Source organism: Herpailurus yagouaroundi, unplaced genomic scaffold (genome assembly GCF_014898765.1).
Source record: "Herpailurus yagouaroundi ecotype Mexico unplaced genomic scaffold, PumYag 530, whole genome shotgun sequence".
Taxonomy (NCBI): domain Eukaryota; kingdom Metazoa; phylum Chordata; class Mammalia; order Carnivora; family Felidae; genus Herpailurus; species Herpailurus yagouaroundi.
In genome coordinates, this window is record NW_024412747.1 from 9,829,687 (window position 1) to 9,846,000 (window position 16,314).

General features: G+C 41.0%; 1 long non-coding RNA gene across 1 annotated transcript; it reads right to left on the bottom strand.

Moving 5' to 3' along the window:
• Positions 1-1,582: 1,582 nt before the first annotated feature.
• On the bottom strand, positions 1,583-2,404 carry LOC121023212 (uncharacterized). The gene is made up of 2 exons (XR_005787293.1): positions 2,290-2,404; positions 1,583-2,210 (listed from the first exon to the last, which is right to left on the bottom strand). It is a non-coding gene; the product is annotated as an uncharacterized LOC121023212 (long non-coding RNA).
• Between the last annotated feature and the right edge of the window lie 13,910 nt (positions 2,405-16,314).

A 16,314-nucleotide genomic window follows, 5' to 3' on the forward strand; every position in this document is an offset into this window, starting at 1 on the left:
ATTTAAAACAGAGTAATACAGGTACATAGTTTCAAAAGGAAATAGCGCTGAAAGTCTCAACATGAAACTCCACTGTCTCCCGCCTCACTCTTCCTGGGAGCCCCACTCCCAAGGCGAGTTCCTTCCCTTGCACTTGACTTTTTTCCGAAATGAAGTCACTAACAGAATACATGTTGAACACCTACGTGCTATCTTCTCCCCGGGGCTTTGGAGAAGCAACAAAGAAACGCACAAACGTCCCTACTCTCGTGGATCTTCGTTTCCTTTCTCCGGCATTTGCTTTCATCTTTCTGTAAAATGCTTATGAAACTATTCGACTTGCGAGTTTCAGGGCTTACTGCTTTCCTGCTTTGGTAAGAATCTAGCACACTCATGACCTCCCACCCCCTTCCCTCCGTCTCCTCTTCCTCCCGGGGAGCACCCTTGCCTGCCCCCAACCGGCCTGCAGTGCCTCCTTGTTCTTCTCCCCAGCTGGGTGGATGGACTTCACCATCCTCTTTCAGGGTTCACTTCTTTGTACTGATGAAGCATACCCTCCCGAAGCTTCTAAGAAAGAGTGTGTGAAAGACCTTTGTTTCCCCTAGTCTTGAATATCTGAAGGTCTTCTGACTTCAGTATCTGCCACACTTGATTGATAGTTTGGCTAAGTTTCCAAGGTCGGAATGGGCTTTTTCATGCTGAGTTGGCAACGGGAGGCTTCAGTATCTTCTGACTTCTGCCTGCTGCTGCTGAACGGTGAAATGCAATCCCCATTTCTGCTCCTTTAATGTGACTGTGGTTTTCTTCCGGGGGTCTTTTTGTATCGCCACTACCTCTTTGTCCTCTGAAATTTCACACGACACGCACGCTAGTTGGGATTTTTTTGCCCCATTCATCTGCATTTGGTCTAAGGCGGGCCCGATACATCTGGAATCTCATTTCTTCAGTAGAAAAATCACAGAGATTGGGCTATTCCACTGGAGACGCCAACATGTTAATATATTTAGGCCTTTCCTTTGGGGCTACTCATTCTTCTGCAGAGAAAAATTGTTTCTCCTGAATACGCACCTGGCGGCCAGCAGCCAGGGAAGAGGTGGGAGAAGAGGGCGAGGGTTCGCAGACTTTCACCGATTTCCTTCTTTTCAGTCCTTCCCTCGTCCCTGTCCTCTGCTGCGCCTTATGACTTCGCGTCTAGACCCTGCTTTAACTCAGAGACTGAACTTCTCATCGTGTGTGTGTGTGTGTGTGTGTGTGTGTGCGCACATACAGAAACACTTTAAACCTCCCTCCTGTAGAACCTGAAGCTTCCAAATCCTGACCTTTCTCGGGACTCAGCAGGAGGATGTGGCCTCCAGCTCCCTGGCCTCCCCCATTATGGGCACTTAGATGTAGCTTTTAGTCAGTCACCATCCACTAATCACGTACCCTCCCTTTCTGGGTGTTTGCGAGTTAATGCCATTTCTGTTATTTTATAGTCATTCCGGTGAGGGTTCGGGGCTGAGAAAACACAAGTCTGCGTGTTTGATGAGTGGTTCCAGAAGAATGATCGTGATTAAAAATGGTTTCGATATTTCTGAAGCAAACAATTATTGAACATTTAAAATATAATATACTCCTGACTTTAATGAAATGAAATGCGTATAGTGAGAGTGAGTTTTACTTAACTGAATTTTAAGACCGTGAATATCCGTTCTGTTTTGACTTTGTGTATCTGTTCAAAAAACACACCTAAAATATCAATCTACTTTCTTGCTTTAGTAGTTACAGACTATTAAACATGTAACCTCCTATGCAGTGATCTGGGGTCATAATTTCAAACATCAATTATGACTATAGTGTAATAAAAATGTGCAGGAGAGAATATTTGGTGGAACGTATACCAGCCATCAGCACGTGCTAGTTAATGTAAAACAAAAGAAAACCGCAAAAGAGGTTTTTAAAAATTTTCCTTTAAAAGTGGAAGACAGAGAAGAAATTGTTGTGCTATTACTTTGCCTTAATTTTAATCTCAAAGTATACTGCAGAATACACAAGGTCACGTCCTCCAAATGTACTCGCTAATCCCAAAGAATAACTCAGCCTCTACGTTAGGATGCGTTCGCTCAAGAGAGATTCTAACGCGTTCTTTAGCAAGTCAGTGTCACCTGGAGAAAACAGTCCTTTAAGACAAGAAGCTGCTCTTTAAGCTTCCAGAGGTGAAGGTTCTGAAATCTGTGTAGGGGAGAAGACAACTACACATATTAAAAGGCGATAATTGGTTATTTCAAATCCAATTTTCAAATATTTTTATTAAGGTAGAGAGAAAGCTACCTGAATCGTTCTTGGCCTGCTGTATCCCATATCTGTAACTTTACATATTTACCACCAACATTTATTATCTTTGAACCAAACTCCACTCCTATTGTATGATTTGAGTCATCTTTGACTGAAAAAGAAAAAGAACAAGGTATTTAATTTTAGAACATTAAGGAAACAGGCTTACAGATTTAAACAAGTGAAATCAAGGGTTAAAGTCAACGGAAATGTAATTTACTGTAGCCTTTCATTTTTCCAACAGTCAGTTGATACGAAGCACTCACTGTTTTAAACAGAACACACACACACTTCCTCTTCTGAAGGAGGCGATAAGGCTCTTTTGCAAAACCCCCAAAACAAACCATACATTTTAAAGTCTAGGCTTGGAAATGGCTACATCACATGAGAACCACATCTACCCGTCCACGGGGAGGGTACTCACAAATGGTGACTGCATAAAATACCCGGGTGCCCCCCGAAAGGGCTTATGGCCCACTGTACCTCAGTCAGTAATGAAGAGGTAAGAATTCCCACTATTTGAATGGATAAATATTCCAAAGAAATCAAAGGGGAGGAAAAACACTGTAGCCCCCAAAAGAAACCTGATGGACACCAGAGATGAAGGGAAAAAGAGGAAAAGATAAAACAAAAACAAAAACAAAAACAAACAAACCCCAAACCCAAAGCCTCTATGCATATTATCGTGGATTTTAGTACTGTGTGGCAATAACTTGGAGTGAACTTGTTGGAGAAGTCAATACTCTCTGTGCCAGGAGGCGGGCAAAATAAGCAGCTTGCTAAGCCCACCCTGAGTAAGCGGTCTGTGAAGGAACACTGCTGTGGCGATGAACACCGAGGATGGCTCCACGGCCCATGACCGGCTTCCACTTTGTGGCTCCATGGCCTGTGACTGGCTTCCACTTTACAGCCGTAGGGCCAAAGTCAGGGATGCCACGTGACGGGGTGCTGAGTTTCCTGGTGTGTGTGTGTGTGTGTGTGTGTGTGTGTGTGCGCGCGCGCGCGCATGTGGGTGCACAAAACAGGTTCATACTGACCACACAGGCCTGTCCCAGACAGTGTGGAGCTAGTGTGGACATTGTAGAATTCAAGCTACCGAGAAACCTTGGAGTAAAAGGCTCAAAGGGTGATGGCTAAGGTCGGAGGGCATCCTGATTACAACATGGCCACAAGAGGAATAAAGTGAAACCTTTCCCGTGATGCTCTAGACCACGTGGACTAACACCACACAGGTACCGGTCTCTGTGGCGAGGCCTTAGGGGAGGACGATCAAGGGAGAGCTCGCCACAGAGAGAGGACACAAGGATTAATAAGCAGGTGGGCAGTGGGCCCAATGTCCTGGGGGCCTTCTCTTCTGAGATGCTATAATGCAGTGTTGGCAACCTGTGAGGGGGGCTGGGCCCCCGGGGGGGGGGGGAATATGTGTTCCACTCGGTAAGGACTGGCTCTGTGACTAATCCATGCTGGGGCCGTGTCACTGGACAGAGGTTCCAACAAGTCCTTGGAGATTGAAAATGGAAATAGCGGAATACGCTTCTACAGTTTTACTCCTCGAAGCTCTTTGCCTGGATACCCTCTGCCGTCTCTTTGCCCATTTTACCCACCCCCACTTCAGCAAGGGCAGTTAATTCTGCTTCCGTGCCTTTACCCACCTGCCGCGAAACAGGTCATTCCCCACCATTCTTTCCATGGCTCTAAGAGCACTGTTTATTTTCAGGGTCTCTAGGTCTAACCAAGTCTCTTACAATACCTCGGAGTAAAAAATCCAACCTCCCTTACCAAAAGAGCGCCAAGTCAATGGCAAAAAGATGGGTCTGTGGTCAAAAGGTCCGGGCTTGAGTCTAATCAACTACCCTCCCAAGGTGGTGGGATGACCGTCCCAAGAGCACACACCCACTTCTCTAAACCTACGCCTTTTACCTGCGGAACGGAACTGAGGACAACAGCTGCCTTCACTGTAGTACAAGGCTGCCGAGGACCCCACATGACTGGCTTATCTACAATGTGCCGCTAGGGCTCTTTGGGCGGCTGGCTCCCTGTCAGGGAATGACATTCCTCCTTTGCCTTCCGCTTCACCATGTTGTAGCTCAGTGTCTGGAATGTATCTGAGTATGTGGGAAAATGGATGGTATGATAATATGCCGAATGATGAGCCATCATCAAACTGAAATAACTTGACGAAAACCACAGGCATGTTGCTGAAAGCTTAATACGACATAAACTTTTAACGTTATTTTAACACATTTTAAACTAGAACTCTTTGCTGAAATAATATTCACAAGTTTTACTACAAACAAATCTGAGCAAGGGAGCACTCTCAGAAAAAGACATGCACGAAACACTGACCGTTTGATGTCACTTACATTTTTTTTCTATAAACTGATGAAGCAAGCAAGACTTGCCAGTTCCTGCATTTCCAATAACCAAGAACTTAAACAAAAAATCTGAAAAACAAAAAGAGACTATGAAAAAAACCTTTAAAACGTGCTATGTTTATTCTTAGACTATGATTAAAAAAAAGAAAAGTTAGTAAGACCCGACTTAACAGAAAAGAGAGGTAACTACCCTGTGAAAACAACAATACACGTGTCAACTTACCTTTTCACCTCTTGGATATTTGGCTTACATGCCAATTCAGTGGTTTCCCAAACTGTGCTCCTGGGACAACTTCCTTTCATGTTGCAAGTCTGGCGACTGTTCTTGTAACGTATAAAATTTGTCCCTTTGCGAGTCACTATTCTAAGAAATACGCATAAGCAGTGACAAGAAAAAATAGCCTAGAAATTTCAAGTGTTTCTGTACAAACGGAAAACCCTGGGAAACTTCTAGGCTTTGAGAAGTTCACTCCTTTCCTTTTAAAAATAGGTATGCTTTCCAGGGGTGCCTGGGTGGCTCAGTCGGTTGGGCGTCCGACTTCAGCTCAGGTCGTGATCTCGCACTCTGTGGGTTCGAGCCCCGTGTCGGGCTTTGCGCCGACAGCTCGGAGCGTGGAGCCTGCTTCGGATTCTGTCTCCTCCTCTCTCTGTCCCTCCCCCACTCGCACTCTGTCCCTCTCTCAAAAATAAAATGAAAACATTAAAAAAAGTTTTTAAAAAGATAAAAAAAAAATAGGTACGCTTCCTCCCGCCCTTGCGGATTTTTGTGGTCTTGCTTCTATCCCCTTGTCTGTAACTTGTGGGAAGGACAGCTTGAGCCAAGTTTGAGTCAGTATTCCAAGGGTGAAATTTGTCTCATTCAGCGTAGAAAGAATTTCTCATTTCTTCTTTACAGAGTAATATGTTTAATTTGGGATATTATTTTACACGAAATGGAAATGAAGACTCTCCAGTGCAATTTGTTATTTAATCAGCATGATGTAGCATCGGTAGCCCCACGATGCCTTAGTAATCCATTTTGCTTTTGCTGTTAGCAAAGAACTTGAGTTATGCGGAGCCCAGGTGCTGCAGAGGACCCCTCCCACCCCGACCCCTCCCACTTTGATCAGAAGCCATCGACCGCTAGCCCCCGTGCTGCTGGACTCATTGCGTGGCCCTGATGAGTCTGTACTGCGGGTTCCCTGGTTTGCACCTCTGAAAGTGTTGCCTCCATACATCCTTTCCGAACCCAGACCAAGCGCTCCGAGCCCTGGCTCCCTCTTTCCCCCAAGGAAGCTCAAACAGCCCATTTCTTTGCTGAAGCTTAGCCTAGCCCTGTTTCTTAAGACCTATATTCATCATCACTCCCAGATTAAGCCGATTCAACCTCTCACGATTTCCACAAGGTTACAGGCAATGAGCTTAGTGGATAGTGCTATGAGAATTGTCGGCGCTTAAAAATAACAAGTTTCATGCTTCTCGTTGTGTGTTTTGAAAGCATGCACATTCAGGTTCACGGCAGCATTATTCGGAGTAGTCAGAAAGAAGCATTATTTATAAATAAATGGATAAACAAAATACGGTGCATACAAACAGCGGAATATTACTCAGGCTTGAAAGTGAGGAAATTCTGACACATGTCACAACACGGATGGACCTCAAAGACATTACGCTAAGGGAAACAATCCAGTCACGACAGGAGAAATACTGTATGATTCCATTTCTATAATGTACCTAGAGTAATCAGACTCCGAGACAGAAAGTAGAACCGTGGCTGCCAGTGGCTGGGGAAGAGGGGAAACGAGCATCAGTTTGGAAAGATGAAAAAGTTCTGGAGACAGACTGTGGTAACGGTTGTACTCCAATGTGAATGTGCTAAATGCAGATGAACTGCAGACTTAAAAATGGGGAGAACGGCAAATCTTACGTAATTCTACCACACACACACACACACACTAAAACATGCCAAATCTAATCATTTTCATCAAACAGCTTCTATAACCTACGACGTCGAAGGGAAGATGGTTAAGATTGCCAGGTTAAAATGAAAACACTGGAATCTTTCAATCTTGTTCAATATCTTCTTCTTCTTAAGATATAAAGCCCGATCATTGTGCAGTTGACCTTTGAACAACTGAGTGCGTCCACTTACGTGTGGATCTTTTTAACAGTACGGTACTGTAAACGTATTTTCTCTTCCTTGTGATATTCTTAGTAGCGTTTTCTTTTCTCTAGCTTGCCTAATCATAAGAACGTGATATATAACACGTACAGTATAGAAAATACATGTCAACTGGTATTTTATGTTATCAGTAAGGCTCCCCGTCAATAGGAGGACATTAGTAGTTAAGTTTTTGAGTGGTCAAATTTCTATGAAGGTTTTCAACTGTCCAGAGGGTTGGCACCCTTTGCCCCTGTGTTGTTCGAGAGTCAACCCTATAAGTTAGAAACAGAAAAGGGTGAGGGCTAAATAAAGATGCTGCCAATATGCAGGCAACAGTAAGTACTGAAAAAGAAAAGAATCTGTATACGCAAATTGAAATGTTTATGTGTTATGTCTACGCAGAAAACTGAGGATCACAAATCTACGTGCTCCTGGAACAAAAACTCGGACAGCTAAACATAGACTTTGGCTTGACTCTTGTTCCACTGTTTTCTTCTCCTTTGGAAATTTTGCTAAATGTACTTTACTACGGTAACTGCTACCCGGGTTGTCCCATAGCTCCAAAAGGCAAAAGGGTAACATATCCACTGAGCTGCACCTTGCTGGACAAAAGATATGTAGTCTCCAGATGTAAAAGCTCCTCCAAAAACTCTTTATACTCTGTCTTGTAGCTCAGACAGGTTAAGTATTCATACTTTAGTGGAAAACCCTTTTGCTGGAAAGCCCTTTTGTGTCACCATCTAGAAATGCTGGATAAAATAGATCACATTCCCGCTCCCCCCACCCCCCCCAAAAATGCACAGCGGAGTTTTCAGGAAAGAAAGGAAAATTCTAGGCGCTTGGAACAGAGAAGAAACAGAAAAAAAGCAGTAGGGGCCCAGATACGGGACTGTCAGGGAGAGTAAATCCACACTTGAACACCTCATTACCATAGTGAAACTACAGACAAACACTATAAAGGCGATCAGAAAGAATGGAAAAACTCCCTATAAAGAAACTAAGTTCCTTACCCCAAACAGGAGAAGGCAATGAGATAATACCTTCCCAGTACTGAAGGAAGGAGCACAAAACCAAAAACTGTCTAATGTAGAATTCAATGCACACACTATTATACTCAATGCCACGGTAGACTTTTGCTTCCAAGAGATAGAATAGGAGACTTTTCCCTATTCCTCCTGCTCAGTATAACTTAAAAGCCTGGAGCCTGCTTCACATTCTGTGTCTCCCTCTCTCTCTGCTCCTTCCCTGTTCACGCTCTGCCTCTCTCTCTCTCTCTCTCAAAAATAAACATTAAATAAAAAACATAAACAAAAGTCAGCTCTCTCTGGCCATAGGACTAGGCAAGGGCAACCTGGCAAGAGAGAAAACTTTTACACATTAACTGCTCTTTAAACAAATGAAAAACAAATCTTCAGCAAAGAGAAGGTCTTATCAAAGAAATAAAACATAAGGAAGAACCATCAGATAGAAATTTTAGATTGAAAAATACAGTAACTGAAATACATAGTTCAGCAGATGGGCTCAACAGCAAAATGGAAAGGGGCAGGGAAACAATTGGTGAACTGGACAACAAAATGATAGAAAATATCCAATTCTGAACAACAAAGAGAAAATAGACTGAAAGTATATAAGTAGAGCCTCACAGACCTTTGAGACTCTAAAAAAAAAGCTCTAATATTTGTGTCCCTGGAGTCAGAAAAGGAGAGGAAAAAGACAACAAGGTTGCAGAGATACTCAACGAATCAATGGCTGAAAACTTTCTCAATCGGGCAAGGGACATAAACCCAGATTTGAAAAGCTGAGTAAATCACAGAGAAGATGAATCCAAATAAATCCATGCCAATGTACATCATAACTAAACTTCTGAAAGCTAAAGACAAAGAAAAAAAATCTTGAAAGCAGCCAGAGAAAAATGACAGGCCAGAGAAAATCACAGCTTACCTAACAGGGAAAAAAGTAATCCAATGACAGCAGAGTTTTCATCAAAAACCAGAGAGGCCAGGGGCGCCTGGGTGGCGCAGTCGGTTAAGCGTCCGACTTCAGCCAGGTCACGATCTCGCGGTCCGTGAGTTCGAGCCCCGCGTCGGGCTCTGGGCTGATGGCTCAGAGCCTGGAGCCTGTTTCCGATTCTGTGTCTCCCTCTCTCTCTGCCCCTCCCCCGTTCATGCTCTCTCTCTCTCTCTCCAAAAAAAAAAAAAACAAAAAAAAAAAAAAATAAAAAAAAAAAAAAAAAAAAAAAAAAAAAAAAAACCAGAGAGGCCAGAAAGAAGTGGCACAATATTTTTCAAGGGCTGGAACAGAAGAACTCTCTAGCCAGAATCTTATATATGGTGAAAGTGACCTTCTGGAATGAAGGGGGGAATCGAGACGTTCTTGGGGAGGGGGGCAGGAACACTACAGAATTTGTCAGCAACAGACCTATCCTCAAAGGAAGGAGGACCATGGGACACAAAACCATGGATAACTACAATAGGCTTTTTCTTCTTGTCCTGTTGAGTTTTCTAAATTATGTCTGGCTATTTAAGCAATAATGATTAACACTGTCCAATGTGATTCTAAATATGAGTGCAGGAAACATTTCAGACAATTTTGTTAAAGGTGGGTTACTGTAAAGGGATGTCAAAGAAGGTAAGGTTTTTGTATTTCCCTCAAATGCATACAGTGGTGACACCAGTAGACTGAGAAGTATACACAATGTAATACTTAGAGCAACCGCTAAACAAGCTATACAGAGAGATGCTCAAAAATAGTATACATAAATAAAAAAGAATTCTTAAAAATGTTCACATAAACCACAGGAACACTGGAAAGAGAAATGAAAAACAGAATAAAAATGGCAAAAATAAGTCCTAATGTATCAGTAATTACAATAATTGGGTAATGTATGCGTGTAGCAATTAAGAGACAAAAATTGGCAGATTAGATTAAAAATATGCCATAACTATTGGCTGTCTACAAGAAACTCACTTTGATTATAATGACCCAGGCAGGCTGAAGGTGAAAGGATAGGAAACGCCGTATCATGCAAACATTAATCAAAGGAAAGCAATATTATTATCAGGTAAAACAGACTTCATAGCAAAGAAACTGCCTACGACCAAAAGGGTTATTATATAACGATAAAAGGATAAATCGACCAGTAAGACGCAGGAATCCACACCTTCAACTAATACAATGCTATGTCATTTATATCTCAAAAAAAAAAAAAAAAAGACTAGGAATCCTAAATGTGTATATCACAGAGCTAAAAAGCTTATCAAGCAAAAACTGAGAGAACTTAAAGGAAAAACAGAGAAACCCACAATTATGGTTGGAGACTTCAACACCACCGAGAGTTCTTCACAACCAAGAGAACGAGACAGAAAATCAGCAAGCATAAAGAACAAAAACACAGTAAACCAACAGGACCCAGCTGGCATTTATAGAATATGCCACCCAACAGGAGCACACACATTCTTTTCAGGGACCCATCAAGTTAGACTATATCCTGGGCCGTAAAACAAACCTCAACACATTTAAACGAACTGAAATCATATACAATGTGTTCTACAACCACAATGTAATCAAACTAGAAATCAATAAGATGAAGACGGAAGGAATATTTTCAAATACTTGGATACTTATAAATAATCCACTTCTTTAAAAAAAATTTTAACATTTATTTAATTTTTATTTGAGAGAAAGAGAGAATTCGAGTGGGGAAGAGGGACAGAGAAAGAGAAAACAAAGAGAGACAGAGAGAGAATCTTAAGCAGGCTCCATGCTGAGCACAGAGCTTGACGTGGAGCTCAATCCCCACAACTCTGGGATCATGACCGGAGCCAAGTGAGTTGGATGCTCAACCCACTGAGCTACCCAGGTGCTCCTAAATAATTCACTTCTAAATAATCTATGATTTAAAGCAGTCTTGCGGGAAATCGAAAAAGTATATTGGGCCGAATGGAAGAAAAAATACAACCTATCAAACTGTGGGATACAGCAAAAGCAGTGCCGAGAGGTGAACTTGGAGCGCTAAATGCATACATTAGGAAAAAAAGAAAGTCACAAGCAATTATCTACGTTCCTAACTCAAGAACCTAGAAAAAGAAGGGCAAAATAAAGCAAGCAGGAGGAAGGAAATAATAAAGAGCAGAAATCAATGAAACTGAAAATAGGAGAACAAAAGAGAAAACCCATGAACAAAAGCTAGCTCCTTGAAAAGATCAATAAAATTGATAAGCTTCTGGCAAAACCGTAATGAGTTCAAGGAATTAAGGTCTGACCAAGGAAAAAGGCAAGACTGTGAGATGGCACAATAAACTTTTTTGGGCACACTTGGACAGGCTGCATCGGAGGGGATATCCCTCTCAGCAGGAGAACTTCCAGACAAGATGCCCAGAAGGCGAATAGGGCAAGGGGACTTTTGGGGGAGAAGGGATTTGAGAGGGGATTTATGTGTCTAGATGATGTCACCAGCAGTCTGGCGGGGCAGCTAGCAGCTTGAGATCCTTCATAGCCCTTGAGTTTGTCAAAGGTTAGCAGATGGTGCCTGTAATTTCACAGGGTATGCAAAGCAGGAAGTCTCTAAATGGCTAAAAATATGCTTATTTGGGCTGAATTTTAAGCAACTGAGTGTGTAAGAATTTGAGGTTAGTGCTGGTAGACTCTGAACGGATGTCCCAGCTTGCCAGGAGGAAGAAAACAACAGAGGGACCAATATACAGGGCCATCTTTAACCCATTTCTATAACAAGGAGAAAAAGACGACACAAATAGTCAGTCTCAGGGATGATACAGGGCATGTCACCAGAGACCCTGCAGACATCAAAAAGATAACAAAGGAATAACACGAACAACTCTATACACATTAATTCGACAGCTTAGATGAGATGGACCAATTCCTTGAGAACACAAAGTACCACAACTCACCCGACATAAAATAGACAATCTGAATAGCCCTCCAGTGACTAACGAAATTGAATCTGTAATTTTAAAACTCACAAAAAAGGAATATTCAGGCTGAGATGCTTTCACTAGAGAATTCTACCAAATGTTTAAAAAAGAACACAATTCCATATAACCTCTTTGAGAAAATAGAAGAGGGAACCCTTCCCAAGTCATTTTATGAAGCTGATGTTTATTATTACCTGATTTATTATACATTTTTATTTAAATATTTTAATGTTATATATTTAATGTTATATATTAAATGTTATGTTTTATATACATATACATATACATATTTTAAGCTTAAAAATACATTAAGTATGTATTAAATACATAATTGCATATTATAAAAATATTAAAAATTTTTATTTACATATATTACAGTGACACCAAAACCGGAAAAAGGCAGTATTAAAACAAAACATACTACAGCACAATATCTCCCACGAATCCTTAACAAAATACTAGGAAACTGAATTCGGTAATGTTTACATTTACAAATTTAAATAAAATTATATACTATGACCAAGTAGGCTTTATTTCAGGGATAAAAGGATGGTTCGATATTTGAAAATCAATGTCGCTACTCTATTTAGGCTAAAAAGAAGTCAGCCAGCCGATCATACCAATTGGTGCAGAAAAAGCATTTCACCAGAGTCAGTGCTCACTTGTGATAAAACCCTCAAAAAAATAAATATAGAGCTTCCTCAAATTGATCAAGAACATTTCAAAAATTGTACAGCTAACCTTATACTCAATGATGAAAGATTACTCCCCCCACCCAAGATGAGGAACACAGTAAGGATATCTGCTGCCGCCACTATTATTCAGTATCATACAGGAAGTTCCAGCCAGGGCAATAAGACATGAAAGGGAAATGAAGCCACACAGATCAAAAAGAAATAAAACTGTTCCTATTGGCAGACGATATGGCGGTATACATAGAAAATCCAAGGACTCTCAAACAAAACAACCTCCTACAATCAATAAGCGAATTCATCAAGGTGAAGATTAGAGAATATAAAAATCAACTGTATTTCTAATACTAACAGCACACACGTGGGCATCAAAATTAAAAATATAATGCCACTCATAATCACTCAAAAAATATACTTAGGTCTCAATATAAGAAAACATGTAGAGGACTTCTATACTGACAAGTATACAATGATAATGGAAAAAAAACCAAAATAAATCTAAATAAAGGGAGAGATATACCATGTTCATGGATTAGCAGACTGGACACAGTAAAGATGTCGATTCTCCCTAAATTGATACATATGTTTAATAAAGTTTCTACTAGAAATCTAGCAAGACTTTTCGGTACATACAGACAAGCTTATTCTAGAATTTATATGGAAAGACAAAGGAACTAGAGTAGATGAAACACCTTTGAAAAAGAAGAATAAAGTGGAAGGAACCACTGAACCTGATTTCAAAATTTATTATGTAGCTGCAGTAATCATGACTGAATGGTATTGACATGAGGAGACACATATCAATGGAACAGAATCAAGAACCCAGAAATAGACGTACACGAAGTCATCCAACTGATGTTAAACTGCAAAAGTAACTGAGTGCCAGAAAGTTAGCCTTTTCAACACATAGTGCTGTGGCAACTGGGCATCTATAAGGGGAAAAAATGACACTTGACTTAAGTCTCATGCCTTATGCAAAATTAACTCAAAACAGATCACAGACTTAAAGGTAAAACATCATATTATAGGGGTGCCTAGGTGGCGCAGTCGGTTAAGCGTCCGACTTCAGCCAGGTCACGATCTCGCGGTCCGTGAGTTCGAGCCCTGCGTCGGGCTCTGGGCTGATGGCTCAGAGCCTGGAGCCTGTTTCCGATTCTGTGTCTCCCTCTCTCTCTGCCCCTTCCCCGTTCATGCTCTGTCTCTCTCTGTCCCCAAAATAAATAAACGTTGAAAAAAAAAAAAAACAAAAAAAAAACCATCATACTATAAAACTTTTAGGAAAAATTAGGAGAAAATTCTTCATGATCTATGGAAAAAGCAAAGAGTTTTTAGACTTGACTCGGAAAAACAACAACAACAACAACAACAACAAAAACCAAAACAAGCCAGAGAAGGAAAAACTGATCAAATGGTCTTCCTCAAGACTGTAAACTTTTGCTTTGTAGAAAGTTTTGTTGGGAGAATGAAAAGATAAGCTACAGGATGGAAGAAAAGATTGCAAAACATATATCCAACAAAGGACTAGCATCTAGGTTATATGCGTTAAACAAACAAACAACAACTCTCAAAACTCCACAATAAAAACTCAAATAATCCAATTAGAAAATGCACATAATACGAAGAGATATTTCACTGAAAAGATAGAGAAATGGCAAATAAGCATGTGAAACTATGTCTCTCATCATTAACCATTCATCAGGGAAATGCAAATTGAAACCAGTAGTGAGGTATTGTTACACACCTACCAGAACGGCTAAAATAAAAAATAGTGATAGCACCAAATGCTGGCAAGAATGCTCGGAACCCAGAGCACTCACACACTGCTGGTGGAAATGTAAAATGGTGTAGCTGCTTTGGAAAACAGCAGTTTTTAAAAAACTACACGTGCAACTACCGTATCACTCAGCAATTGCACTCCTAGGCATCTATCCCAGAAAAATTAAGGTTTATGTTCACACAAAACCCTGCACATGAATGTTTACAGCAGTTTTATTTGTAATCGCCCCAAGCTGGAAACACTCCGATGCTCTTTAACAGGTGAACAAACTCTAGTACATTCATACCAGGGAATCCTACTGGGCAGTAAAAAGGAATGAACCGTTGGCATATGCAGTCACCTGGAGGAATCGCCAGAGAAATACACTGAATGAAAAAGTCAATCCCAAGACATTACGCAATGCATGCATGATTCCATTTATACAGCATCGTTGAAGTGACAAGATTACAGAAATAAAGAACAGATTAGTAGTTGCCAGGGCCTCCAGAGGGGGTGGGGGCAGGAAGGAAGAGTGTGTGCCTATAAAGGGCAATAGATCCTTGTGCTGATAGGAATGTTTTGTACCTGCAGCTGTGGCCACATCAATATCCTGGTTGTGGTGTCTTACAAGTTTTTCGAGATGTTACCACCAGGGAAAAACACAAAGGGGACATGAGATCTCTGTAATTTTGCTTAAAGCTGCATGTGAATCTATAATTATCTCAAGATAAAAAGCTTTATAAAAAAATAAAACAATAGGGACGCCTGAGTGGCTCAGTTGGTTAAGCATCTGACTCTTGATTTTGGCTTGGGTCACGATCTTGGGTTTGGGGGGATCGAGCCCCATGTCAGGCTGTGTGCTGACTGCATGGGGCCTGCTTGGGATTCTCTCTCTCCCTCTCTCTCTCTGCCCCTCCCCTGTGCTTGCATGTGCTCTCTGTCTCCTTCTCTCAAAATAAATAGAAATTAAAAATTAAAAAAAAAAAGAATAGGTAACATATCAAATAATGATTCTATAAGTTTACTATGCACAGTCCTAAACTGGAAGAGTTACCAACGGATGTACTTCAAGAAGGAAATGGTACCCAGAAGGAAGGGGGGCAGCTACAAAGCCAAGCGGTCCAGTCAGTATGTTATTTTCTGCCTGGAGATAGAGGTGTTTGGCCAACACAGATAAAACCAAGCACCACAATGGGTAATGAGTTATTCTTTGTAGGTGAGAAGAATCCAACTCTGTGAGGAGTTTCAGCTAATGCCCCTCCTGTTTACAAGGGGATCTGGATTTCACACACCTCCTTGTAACTGAGCACCAGGAGACGGGAGCCCCGTGTGCTCATGTTCAACCCCGGGGTCAGGAGTACAGCCTGATGTTCTCTCTTCAGAGAGGTAGTATTTGAGGTCTGATGGCCTCATGCCCCCATGTCCATGGTAGGGTAGAATTTGAATTGATTTTACTGACTTATTTTGTTTTTATCACCGTGGGGTTTTACTTTCTTTTTCTCTTTTCTTTGAAACTGAAGGACATACACATCAAATATAAAGCACATATACGTTTTATATGTCAAGCGGACGGTGCTTAACGGCTACAAAAGGCTTTAATTAGGAGCAGGTAACTAACCATATTACAGAGTAATTAAGGAAGGAAAAATGCCCAGGTGGGTTGTATAAGATAACCTAAAGAGAACTTGTGAAATAATTAGGTTTACTTCAAGCAGACCTGATGTAGTTTTATTATAATGGTTGCTAACTTGGGGGCTCAAAATCACAAAGAAGTTTTCTGCATCGAATCTATGATAATTACATTCACCTGATGAGGGTTTCCTTGGCATGAATTAAGCCTAGAAGTGGGAGAAAGACCATATCCCAAAGTAGAAAATCTAAAATGAATATATGCTACCAATGAACTTTTAATTTTTCACAAGAAATTTAAATGTGATAATAGGAAAGGTATCACATAAATAAAAATCAGTTCCTATTTAAAAGTCAGCAATTCAGGAACACGGACAAAGTACAGATCAGGAACAAATGGCCTCCATGCCAAGTGAAATAGCTAACAGAGAGCCAAAGGATTAACTCTATGGGAGAAACCTCACTCATTGGGGACTTGCTGACTTGTCTTTACATT